At 39.1% G+C, this 13,639-nt stretch overlaps 1 protein-coding gene across 8 annotated transcripts in view; it reads left to right on the plus strand.

Annotated features, from left to right (window-relative positions):
* LOC119649969 (platelet-derived growth factor receptor alpha) overlaps positions 1-13,639 on the plus strand; it is a 157,111-nt gene that overhangs the window by 48,327 nt on the left and 95,145 nt on the right. Inside the window, exon 3 of one of the 8 annotated variants that reach the window (XM_038052417.1) lies at positions 5,289-5,345. The exons of the other annotated variants lie outside the window; for them this stretch is intronic. The gene's annotated coding sequence lies outside the window, so the exon portion shown is untranslated. The remainder of the gene's footprint in view (positions 1-5,288; positions 5,346-13,639) is intronic. 8 annotated transcript variants of the gene reach the window in all.

Raw genomic sequence — 13,639 nt, forward strand, 5'->3', positions numbered from 1 at the left:
AACGAGAACTCACTTACCAAAATTGGTGTGATTATCGAAGTCGATGGGAAAAGACCAAAAGACCGACAGAAACAACGGTGGCTTGAAAGTCCAGCGACTACATTCAGATCAGGCCTTTGACAGATCAAGATGAACTAACCCTGCTTCTGAACGGGACAACGGCTCAAGATCATAGCTAGCACCCTCTTCAAATCCGGTTTACTCGTAGACGGAAGCTATCGTCACCAAATTTGAAAATATGTGATCTGTGCAACAAGTGGTATCATTTTGCGCTGAATTTAACATACGAAATGGTGTGTGCGATTTTTTTTTTTCAGACTATAAAAATAATATCTGCCTAAATAATAATAATGGAATATTATTATATTTTAAAAGCTTATCCGAAAATCATCCCGTGTGTCGGATCCGAGGAATCGACTTTTTTTTTTTGGCATTAGTTATATATATCTAGATAGTAGTGTAGAATATATGGGCAAATTACAGTGTTAAACAGGTAAAATGTCGCATGTCAGGTTTACGTCGATCGTCGTAATAAAGCGCGAATTGATCGGTCCGAATGACTTCGCTAAAATGATAAGAATTGAAGCCAAGACTTTACATGTGTTTCTTCAAGGAACCTAAGGTTTATGGACTAAGTATAACAGATTAATGGTCAGTTAAAATTTTATGCTTAAAAATTGCATTGTACTTTTTAAATGCATTTTTCTCGAAACTGCAAGTTGAAAATCTGCTGCCACCATAGCCCAAAATCTATCCAACGAAACTCTTTGAAAGTTTCACGACGTATGTAAAACATATCTACGGTCCGCAAACTAGGATAAGTGCGATTCATTCAGTAGTTTTTTATTCATTAAAGAAGCCTTGAAAAAACACCAAAATTTACAAAAAAAAGTTAAACAAGGCACCGAAAATTTCGCTTTCAATAATAATCCAAGTTTGCGGACTGTAGTTAAGTCCGAACGGTAAAATTCCGTTTACATTGTTCCTTTAAGATGATCACAGCGCCCTCTAGTGTGGCAGCAGAAAAACACCTTTTTTGGAGAGGGGTCTATAAGTTGCTTTGCATTTCAATGATGAACAATGCTATCGGGCTAGAAAAGTTACTACGCATGCTCACAAGATATTAATAAATGTATGATGAAGAATTCGTATTTGTACTTTTATCCAGTTTTTCAGAAAAAAATTCTAAAAAAGGCGAAAAAAATGGCCTTCATACAGGACCCCCTTAAATTCAGTTTAGATAGTAGATAGATAATACTGGAAAGTTTGAAGGAAAGCCCACAATCTCTTTCCACATCTCATTTTTACTTTTTAAGGTTTTGTGTAAAACAAAACCTTATTGAAATCAGTTTTCTGTAGGCCTGTCTGTCCGTCATACGCATTTTCTTGGAGACGGTTGTAGCGATTGACACCAAATTTAGTGGAAAGGTGGGGACTGTGAACGCTCACGCATACAACGAGTTTACGTCGAATTTAAGGGGAGGTCCCCATGCAAAAGGAAGGCGTAAATTTTTTTTCACCAAATAAAGTCATATCTCAAATGAAAGGTCTCGATTAGTACTTTCCGAAGGTCTGTGTGCTGTGCCCCCATGTCTATTGCTTCCCCTTGGATTTAACCGAAGAAGTCTATGGGCTGCTCTCATTACTTTGCTCTAAATAAGCTAATCCAAGGGCTGCAAATTGAGTAATACAAAAAGCAGAGCTGCGGCGAATGTCGTACTCATAGCACCGCTGATACTCAGACACAGAGTTCTTTGCAGTGCGGCTAGTTTGCAGTAAAGCTATTTTGTTTCACCTTAACCCACCACCCTACGGGTGCATTATTACCTGAAGCCTAAGTCCCTATGTCTTGACAAAGGTCCGCCTATAGGCTGTATACAGCCCATAAGCTGTGAAAGCTCGTTTCATCTTTATTTCTACATGTTTGTTCTAAAGAAGCTTCTTGTCTAGAATAACTCCTAGATATTTCACTTCTTCAGAGAGTTGAAAGGTTGTACCCCTAATCTCTGAAAGGGAAAGACCATATAGTTTCCTCCTTTTTGTAAATAATAACATTGTAGTTTCATTTGGATTTACTGAAAGTCGATGCCTGAACTGTCAATCAAATCAACGGCGCGTTATGTTTTTTTATACACCGTTTCGAGATCCCAACCAACAGTTAGCACAATCACGGCATCCGCATAAGCTTGAGCGTGTGTTGAGAGATTTTGCAGTTCGCATAGTGTTTAGTCGATCAACATACTAGACAGAAGTGGCGATAGCACACCTCCTTGAGGGCAGTCTTTCGTCACTTCCGTTGTTAGGTAGCGATCAATACCCACTTCAGCACACCGAAATCTCTCCGTTAGCATAGCGTAGATCCACTTAATTAAAGTTTTATCGACACCATGCCCTCTGGTGGCATCGTAGAGCTTTTGACGCACAGTCAAATATCCCTTCAATGTCCACGAACACCTCCATCGCGTACTCGCTTTTCTGAGTTGCGTCTTTTACCTTTGAAACCAAAAAGTGAAAAACAGACTCACAGGACTTTCCACGTTGATAAGCGTGTTTGTTTTCATTTAGTGGGTGCGACCTTAGCGCCTTCTCGCGAATGTGACGCTCAACCAATCTCTCAAGCCATTTCAGCAAAAATGGTGTTAAGCTGATTTGCCTGTTCTTTGGAGTTCTTTGGATTTGAATAGTCATCTTCCCAGCTTAGGTATGAAGACCACCTACAGCAAGACATCCAAGAGAAATATTTCTTAGAAGTCGTTCTAAGTGCTCTATACCCTCCTTTAACATCGCTGGGTGGATGAAGCGTTCAAATGATAGTATAGTAGTTCTCGCCTTTTCGTTAGTAACAACCTCTCTCGCAGTGTCCCAATTTCTCTTGCAACAACTTCGTGTTGAATGCTTTACAGAAATCGCCAGTCCTCTTCCTCCAACTTCTGAGACTTGCTCTCCCGGATGATGTACTTCCAAGACAGTCTGTATGGACTCAAGTCTAGAACTCGTGAAAGTAACATCCCGCTTTCCAAGAGAGTCCAACTTGGCCGGCTCATCCTTATTAAGGACTCTCAGCCAGGAAGTCTCCCATTCACCTTCCAATTCCTCACAGTATGCTCTAAAAGTGTCGCGTTTCGAACGTTTTACGAGCCTCTTATATTCACGCTGTGAGTTTCAGAAATTTAACCAGTCTTCTTCCTTATTGCTTTTGCAAGTGCGATTTAGAAGTCGTCCGTTGGTTTTACCGTGTTCCGGAAATAGGATAAGCTTCAAAAGCAAAACACTCTAAAAGTTTGCGGTTGAGAGTTTCCAATTGATCTTCTATCGCCAAAGGAGTCTCCTAGGGAGGTCTACTATGTCGCCAAGAAATTGTTTGAACTTGGTCCAATCCGTTTTCCTGGGATTCCGTTTTTGTATTACATACTGTTCGCCTGCAGACTAAATTCTAAGTAATGGTGATTTGAGATTGAGACTTCATCTATCACTCGGCAGTATCTAATCCACTCTACCAACTTTGATGTGCAGATTAGATCAATTACTTCACTTCTTCTCAGCCATCAGACCAGCTGAAATGATAAATTCAAACAACTTCTCTCCTCTAGGATTGCATTTGCTACTACCCCAACAAACATGCTGTGCGTTTACATCATAACCTATTAAGAGTTGAAGGCCACATGATTCTGCATACACTACCAGATCCCTTAGCTCTTGTGTCGACGGAAGGCACAAAGATTTATAGGGTAAGTAATCAAAGGCAACTATGACGTTTCTCTCCTTACCATTAACCTGGTCTTGTAAGTTGACCGCAACAAAGTGCTGGGAATAGAATTGTCTCAACATGGTTGCTTTTAACAATTTGAGCACCAAAACGTAGGCCCTCGGCCTTGAGGATCTTTCATCGTACAAAATCCTAGTCCCCTTGAGTTTGTTTAAACGAACATATGGCTCGTGACTCAGAAATATACAAGGATAGTCTTGCAACTTTGCCAGCCTTGCCACCAGTAGATAGGAAGAGGCTTTGGCATGCTACAGGTTAATTTGACTGACTCTCATGTTTGTAGTGCCGTTTAATATGAAAGCCGCCACTAACTGAAAAATCTGCTGCGTTCAGTGTGAATCTACCAGTTACCAGCGATACCCGATTTCTCGGCATATCGCCACACTTGGTGGTTTGGCAACGGCCCCCGTCCTCATTCCCTAGAAACTTCGCCTTCTTTCACAGTGCCTTCCATTGTCGCCGGCTGGCAGCCCTCCCAGGTTCACGGTGTCCGGGATGCATGCATCTATTTCCACATACCGTAATTAGACCAGATGCGTCCACAACACCAGCTTCCCTTTCTTCCGTTTTTCTTAGTAGAGGTGGAGGAGAAGGTTCTGACAGGCAAGCATGTAGTCCCTTCTGCTTGCGAGTTAGGCAACAGTGTCACCGACAGGCCGGCCGTAGTCAAGTTTAAAGTTCCTCTTATTAGGAGAGTTGCTGTACTATCCTTTCTGGCTGACCGCGCCGTAGACACCGGGTGTTGGTTTTCCACTGAAATGGAGAGCCTGTCTTCCACAGATTTCTCCGTGGAAGAAAAGACATCTGACGAGACCTTTAAAATCCATGGCTCGGCCTAATTTTTCAAAGTTGCGGGTGGATTCGAAGTCTGTGACTTCTTACCACTTGGAAAGTTACAATCTTTTGTTTCCAACTTCATGTGTTTTTGGACACCCTTAGTATAGTAGTAAACTACCGCAGGCGCCCCCCACCACGACAAGGTGGTGTCCGAGGGGAAGAGCCCTTACTCTCACGTTAAATAACCAGAAAAATTAGAACGTTAAAGTAGGGGCGTTCCCATTTGAATAATTATTAACCATCCCAAACCTATACATTAATCAAACACAGGTCTCATATAAATATCTATAAATAACACATATTTCATAGAATTACCCAACCACTAAGTAAAAAAAATTCAAAGCACTTCAGACAATGATGAAGACAAGATATTATAATATATAGGCTGATGAATTGTAAACGGGATAAAAATGGAACAAATTTCACTTGGTCGCTTGGTGCTTTCAGATATAGCACAGTCGAAGTAGAAATGGCTCGTGTTAATGAACTGATTATTCCCAATTTCTACGATCATTGAATTTAAGGTAAATGCACTCTTCACATTAAGGAGTATATCTGTTTCAAGTAAATACATGCTTGAATAATTTCATGATATCTTCAATACAATAGAGTTGAAATTCGTTATTTTCCTCTTGACATTGGAATGAAATTTATATATTTGACCTCTGAAATACTTGTCTTCCAGGGGCACCAGTGAGGTTTGGGGGTTTGACGTTCGTTAGGTGATGTAGAACGTTTAAAGGTAAGGCTATCCAGAGGTTCTTAGTCTTTTCACTAAAGATTATGTAAAGATTGTGAAAATTAACCACCAAAAGTTCTTATCAGTTTGAATAAGTGTCGATGGCGTCCGTTGAAGTCAATTCGTTCCTAGAAAAAAGGGGATAAATAATTTGTCCTAGTTTTCACTATGTTGTGGCAAATCACAACAATATGTTTCTACCCGATTAGAGGTAACCGTAACCACCATAAATCGAACCGAATACAGAAATACCTGCAATATAGAGCGTGATAGTAAGCACAACAACGTTAAATTGTTCTAACCTTTATCCAGGTAGGGAGAAAGATTTTCTCTGAGGGGAACTTCCCTGATTTCGTAACTACGTTCAGGGTTTCAGATTCTTGTCTACTTTGTTAGTGTCTTTATACATTCTATTTATATACTTATCTGGCTCCTGCTATGCCAATAATATATTTATAATATTTAGTAATTCTGTTACATATTTACTTGGAGCTACATTTTCCAATTCAATCCTGTAAATAAAAATTCCTCACAACCTACTTCTTATCTTTAACAAACTTTTTTATAGTACATTTTCCACAACCAACGCGATTGTTCTCGCATCTTCCTATCACCCTATTTCCTTAGAAATCTTCAATTTTGTTGTATCTGCACTGCACTGAGCCCAAAGGTAAAGGCAAACATCCATAAGCAACGGGACTCGAGCCCACAGCAACACGATTGAGGGGCTAGCGCTGCATTTGGATTTGTGATTTCACAGCAGAAGTGTACAAGGGATATCGAGAATTTGAACCTATCGTTCTGATTGACCTTATACTGAGCACCTCGGAGTTAAGTCTTGCCAATAAGCTAGATAATTTCGTATATGAACCCATGCGCCCAAGACGTGATGATAATTTCGTTCAACCAGTTCTTACGTCAGTTTTGACAGTTCACTGGATAATTCGCTCCCGACAAAAGCCGGAATTTCGTTGCCATTTTTTCAACTGATTTTTTTCACACTAAGATTTTCGCTGAATGTTGATTATCATTTTGAGTCTTGTTCTTCCGCCGTGTTGGGGATCACAATCATAGAGACGCTTCTCGCCCGACGTACACTGTGTCTTGAGGAGAGACTGGGGATCATTGTGTTCCCAACAAGGAGGAAAAAGGTTTTTTTCTCATTTTAAATGGTAATAAACCGAACTTCTAACTTCAAAATACACAATGAGCTCTAGTGAAATAGCTTACTAATTGAGGACTCTCCCGCTCTTCTATTTCATATCATAGATGAACTTTCTTTCAGATGAGGGCATCTTTCTTATAAGTTTTACGCTCTGTGATGCCCAGAAAGGGTGAACATCCAATAAAGCGCTCCGCACCGATCCGTCATGGAACTGCCCTCTTCGATCGCGGCGCACTGGTTTACAGTTTGCCGGTTACTTGGTCGAACTGTTTTTTTTTGTTTATCGATTTAATTTCGCGTTTTGTATTTTTGTCTGGTTCCATCAACCCCTAAACCTGTTAGACATTTCAGTCGCAGCGTAATAGAAATACAAATAAAATGTCCAAAAGGGCCCTTCACCCTACATTCGAGAACGTGGCTAGCTCAGAGGCACAGTAACTTTGTCCTAGCAGATCTGCATGGCCACCATTCACCACTTTTCCTTTTCGTCAACGCATTTCTCAATTTGAACAAACCACTTATTTCTTCCAAAACCCCACAACAGAGGCAATTCATCAGACGCAGCTTCACGCACTCGCTTTCCAAAGAATATTTCACTTGATGATCTACGGTTTCTAGAAATCCAGTTGCACGATCTTTTCTTGTTTTCCTGAGACCCCTTGTCTATTTGGAGAATCGTTCCGCGTCGCCGTTATGGATGATAAAAGGCCAACAATGTGTGTAGAATTGGATGAGAAGCGCAAAACTCTTCAAGTTCTTGTACCCCAGACCACAGTTAGATACTAGACAGCTACCTCACTCCCCCTTGCCCCTCAAGGGGGGAAATTAGTGCGAGTACACACGATTTCGAATTGTTTTGCCCTTGAGCATGAGCGAGATGTACCGAAAACCCAATCAGCTGTGTTTGACATACCGCCCGGACTTGCCAATGTATTGGTGAGATCGGCAAGTTTTTGCTTATGTATAAGTGAATACGTGAAACAACTTTTTGCTATATGGGTGAGCACGCCGTAGTACCAGACTAGCAAAAGCTCACCGATCTCTCTCTTACCAATACGATTTGACGAAGATTATGCCTTTTCCTTGTTTAGCGTCTCTGATGTGTACAGATAAGCTTCTGCAAGCACATTGGCAAGTGGGGTCATTTTTGTAAGGGTACTGCCTATAGTAGATCTACTGTGCCCCAGACCACACATAAGCAAAAACTTTCCAATCTCACCAATACATTGGCAAGTCCGGGCGGTATGTCAAACACAGCTGATCGGGTTTTCGGTACATCTCGCTCATGCTCAAGGGCAAAACAATTTGAAATCGTGTGTACTCGCACTGATTTCCCCCCTTGAGGGGCAAGGGGGAGTGAGGTAGCTGTCTAGTATCTAACTGTGCCCCAGACTGCCCTTCCATTGTCCCTAACAATTTGCTTAGGAAGTCCACGTATTGCGAATTCTATCCGCTTCAGTACTGATCATCTCAATCACATAAGACTGTTTCAGAACAGCATGTTTTGGTTGTAATTTCGATCGTTTGTTATCCATGAATTTCAGCATTTTCTTGAACATTGTATTTGGTTTGGGAGCGTTTGCTACCCATTCGACAGTAACCTGAATATCGACCATTCTCCCGTCTTAAATCGCCGCCATTTCGCTCGTTATTTTCGGTTTCACTTCTTAGTATTTTTGAGATTCGGTTGATGTTTCCTGCGTTCAACGCCCGATTTTCTCGGAAGTTTACAAGGGTCGTATCTGAGATAAGAAATGACAAGGTAGCAAGGCCTTTGGTGCGCTCCTGTATGCAATGGCGATCATAACGAACTGGACGACATTGTCGTTCTTTTGTTTGACACATAGTACATTTTACGGATCCTTGTCTAGCGATGTTTTGAGTTTCCATCCCCGCTTCATTTATCGACAGTGTGAAAACTTTGGAATTGACACTGGAGAGCTCACACGTTGAGAAAGGGCAACATTATATTGTGGAGAGTACCTTGCAACTATACCAATATTGCCGTCAAACGAAAACAACTTAGCGTAAAACTTGCTTGCTACTTGGTCAGACAGGTTTTGTTTCTGAGCCAGTGCTGTGGGAAGCGGAAAAATTATGATATCGAAAAATGTTACAAAAAGGTTTTAAATGGAACTTTTATATAAGCGTACTTAGGTTAAAGTAAGAAGAAAAAAAATGCACTTCTGCTGCTGTTGCATTTTGCACTATAACTAAGTACATTGCTTAATGTGACTGCCAATATTGCTGGTATCCAGCGGAAAATTATTCTAGGGAGGAGGAGGCTAAAGAGCGCGCAATTAAACACGTATGGGACGACACAATGAAAATACCAGAGCATTCACTCCCCCGTAATACAGATAATAAAAGAAAGGCCAAGCAAATTAACATAATCGAGTTCAAAAGTATTAGCAGGGAATGAAAAATAAACCGATTCTAATAAATAGCAAAAAAATAAGCCTCAATTTGAATGTTGGGTACGCAATTACATCGAATTTGAAAGATACTGAATCACAATGCTTTCCGGAAATAATTGTTTTAGGGGATGTGCCGTATATGAACCTGGAGTTCGGGTAAATGCTACCAGTTTAAGGTTTACCAGTTGGGGAGGCATATAGACTCGGCGTGGGACATTACACAATAACCATTCTCTTGCCAAGAATGACATATACTTGGTGCTGTTGTCCTATTGGAAAACAAAGTGTTGTTTTGTAATAATATGAAAGACGGCGCATTAGTTCATACTCTAGTCAAAAAAATATCAATCTGTCCACTCTGCTCGCTTTGAAGCCCCAATTTAACTGCTTCCCCCACCAAGCTTGGCGATTGCATTTTGACGGCTTATCTACAAAATTTAAATAGGTGTTATTTACCTTTACTAGAATTGAATACGGGAAGTTTTTTACAGCACGCCCTTTCACGAATGCAAGCTTTTTTCGCGGTTATTTTCGGAGATGAACGGTTTCTTTTCTACCGGGCGAATATGAAACTTCCCTCCCCACAATGCTCTGTGCATGCTTTAAAAGTCAACCTGTCCACCCGTGCATGTCGGAACATCTTTTTCTACTATGATGACGCTTTTGAGTGTTTTTAAGGTTTCGTTTGCAACACAAAACCTTATTAAAATCGGTTCAATGTCTGTTCAGGCACTTTTCTCAGAAACGGCTATTCCGATTGACACGAAATTTGCTGAGAAGGTGGGATCTGTGGACCCCCAGATATGGAATGAGTGATATCCTTCTACGTTGAGATTTAGAGGGGGCCCCATACATGTAAAAGGGGGGTGTACAATTTTTTTTCACCGCATATGGTCATGTGGGGTATCAAATGGAAGGTCTTAGTTAGTACTTTTCGAAACCGGTCTTAGTTTTGAGATTTGTTAAAAAGACGGGGGTGTAAAGTGATGATCTCTTTAACGGATTCATCCTTAGAAACTACCCAACGGAAAAATCTGGAAAAAATCATGAAGCTGCCTCTATATGGTGCCCAGCTCTCAAAATACTCTCCATATCGATATCTGTTCAAATTAAGTTAATAATAGTATATTACCATTATTTTGGGAAAATTGAGTTTATCTCAGAGTTATAAAAGTTGGTAGTACTATAAAATATAATATGAAGCATATTATCTTCAAGTTTGATCAAAATCATACTATTAGCAAGTAACTCAAAATTGCCTTTACCGTATAAATTTACAACCCAAAGTATTAAATCGGACATGCTAAATGCATACACATAACCAGCTACGTACAAATGGGATAGTTCTACACTCAAATATACTCACACAAGAAGCAAACAAAACCTTTCATACCTGAAGCGTTCAGCTTTCGGTTTCCCGACTTGTTTTTTTTTCGTAAACTGCGAATGATGGGACGTTCGACAGCTTCCGCAATGGGTCCTCCTACTTTATACACAACTTTGTGTGAAGCCGCTTTGTTTTTCCGAATTTTATGTAACATCGTCAGTTTAAATTTTATTTCATTTTGTTATTCAGCAAAACGTGATATTGCCAAATATTAATTTCGTTTCGGTTTCTGTTAAAAGGTACTGAAATCTCAGAAAATTAAAAAGTACTGAGATGCTAATGAACTTCTAATATTGCTAAAGGTACTAAACCTTTGGTACTAAAAAGATCTCCAAACCATTCTTGTAGTATTCATATTTCTGAGTTATAAACATTTGAAAGTAGGGTGTGTGCCGACGTAGTCCTGCATTAAACAGCCACTATGCAATTAGTTCAGTTATTTTCTGTATTAAGAATCTGGAGTAAGGTTCTAAGTAATCGGCTTCCTATATAATGGATGAATCATTGGCTAATGATGATGATATCAGTAGAGTGAAATTCAAGATTTTTGAACTTTTTAAATTGTATTCTCGTAATTTGCTTGCTTCATGATTCACCCGAGCTCTCATTTGAGGTGAGCAAAACTAGAACTTTAAGTTCCGGAAATGCTTTCTGTGTATTTGATGTTCACTGATTTTGTCTATGTGGCTACAAATTTAGCCGGCTAAGCTTCCCAAGATTATATTATGACCGGGTAGGAAGTGGTAGGTTTTTTGTGATCAGAACAAAATTGTTGCTTCACGACAAAAATACCTACCCGATTTCAATCTATTGTAAAGCCTGGAATGGTACTTAAAAATTTCAGTAATTGTTACAAGATGTTATTAAAACATTAAAAGATTATAGGGACCCCTATAGAGAGGTACGGATTAGTAATTGCCATGTTACTTTTACTTTTGATATGTGAAAGTTTCCTAAAACCGAGATAGTTGAACATCCACTAAAGGGAAATTGCCAATTTTTGCAGTGCCACATTTTTGGAACAATTTCTGTAAATACCGAAAATTGTAAATAAGTATTGATAGTTGTGCATGTGAAAGATGTTTTTTAGCAGTTCTCGACGTGCACCATTTTTAGCATTAATTTCTCATGGGTCATATGTTACAATAGGAGATTACGGGTAATTCCAGCTCAAGAAATAACTTTTCAAGAACTAAACGGATCTTCTGTTCGTTTTCAGAATCTTCTGTTGCAGGCCTTTCCGAAACCACCGCTTCTACCTTAATCGCCTCAGGATAATGCAATATTGATCAGTAAATTTTATGTCTAATATACTTATGTTCTGGAGTTAACTGAATGGAAGGTTCTCCGTGATGATTTAGTTATTTAATTTGCTCAATTATATTATAATGTTTAACTAATTTCAAATATAGCTAATCAAGGTGGCTCATCTGATCTACATGTAACCATATGAAAACAAAACAAGTCAGGAAACCGGAACTCGACGCTTTAGGTAAAAAAGGTTTTGCATTTCCCTATGTGAGGATTAATGAATGCATGACAGTTCGTTGTGTAGATAGTTGAAAATTCAATTGGGACTATTTTTGAAAAAGCCATTTACACAAATAAGTTGATCTAGAAAGCACTGTATTGATATTATAGCAAATGTGAAGACGTTAAAGTACAACAGATACAAGAAAGGGCTGAGGAGAAGTAGATTCTTCATGAATGGAATTTTGATATTTCACTCGAATGCCAATTATTCTCTTTAATTATGAAGTCAGCATCTTTTTTGTTTGGCTTAAGATGCAGTAAATTCGCGCGAAATTGATAACTTTGAAATGATTTAACTTTCCATGAAGCTTAGCACGCGTATGCAAGTTTAGTACTCCTAGGGAGAACGTAATAATAATAAAGTTGGTAATATACTATTAGTAAGTTTATTTGAGGAGATATTGCAATGAGACATAATTTGAGGCCTAGATTTCATATAAACGCACAGTCCGGATTTTTTTAGAATTTCGGGTTGGGTAGTTTCCGAAAATTAGTCCTGTCGCAATTTAAGTGTTTACAATTTGACTCCTTACTCACGTACTTTACAATTTAATATCAGTTTCGGAAAGTACTAATCGGGACCTTTCATTTCGTACATCCTCTCTTTGCATGTATGGGGAACCCAGCTTTAAATTCCAATTCATAGCTCCCATCTGAACATCGAATTTCGTTCGAATCGGTTTAACCGGTATGGAGCGCGTGCGTGTGACAGACAGACAGACAGTGAATCGATTTTAAAAAGCTTTCGTTTCACACAAATCCTTAAAAAGTTAGAACTCCTTTTCGCATATATGCGGAGACCTCCGTCAATTCAACGGCTTTCAGAGTCCTCATACAAATTTCCGCCATATGCAACGAGGACACTTCTCACTAATACTCAAAAGTGAAACCAAATTTAATAACAACAAATTCAACCATTTTCAAGTAAACTGTTTTTAACGGACAAGTGACCATAAGTAAATCCAATCTAATAACGACTTTCTTTTGCACAAAACCTTTACAACGAATACTTCAAAATTATTGAAAACTTTTGTATGAAAATTTTTTTTTCACATATGAAAATGAACATCCAATAAAATTCCCCTTTTCACGTATGATGTTATGTATCTACTGAGCAGCGTAAACGATTTTATTTGGTCGTAAAAGCTTTAAGGACTTTAAAATCAGCCTGTCCATTTTCATATCCTTCGTATATGATATGCATCCCTATACACATATGTACATACATGTAAGCAAACATTTTTCTACGTTAAACAGACATCCTTTTGTGTTAATGCCTGGAACTATTATATATGTACAATACTATCTTAGATGGCGCCTTTAAGTCTACATCTTGCTTTCCCCCTAGCTGCGTTCAAATGTCCGACTTTAGTGGCGTAGCTTGTGATAGCATGTAGTACATACATACATATGAACGTACATTTTGACTTCTACGTTTCTTTGGGTGGTGTTATTGATACAAAGGCAGTTAACATTGTATTCGTCTTGATCAAAATTTGTCTTTGAATCAGTGCAACTTGTTGGGAAGTAGCTCTCATTTAATGCGTGAATTGATGTAGATATTTTCCGGGCTAGCAAATAACGCCATAATTATTTAATGTGGGCGTCTCTGACCGGGTATCTTGATAAGTCCTTGTGTATCCTGATAGGTCCTTGTATTTGTCTTTGTCCTCCATTTCTAAGGTTTCTCCGGAAATAATTGAAATCAAACATAGCCACATTCAGTAGAAAAGGGATTACTAGTTCTGATTTAAATATCTATTTAAAATTGTGCCGACTGGCATTCAACACCCTG

Source organism: Hermetia illucens, chromosome 1, assembly GCF_905115235.1.
Source record: "Hermetia illucens chromosome 1, iHerIll2.2.curated.20191125, whole genome shotgun sequence".
Taxonomy (NCBI): domain Eukaryota; kingdom Metazoa; phylum Arthropoda; class Insecta; order Diptera; family Stratiomyidae; genus Hermetia; species Hermetia illucens.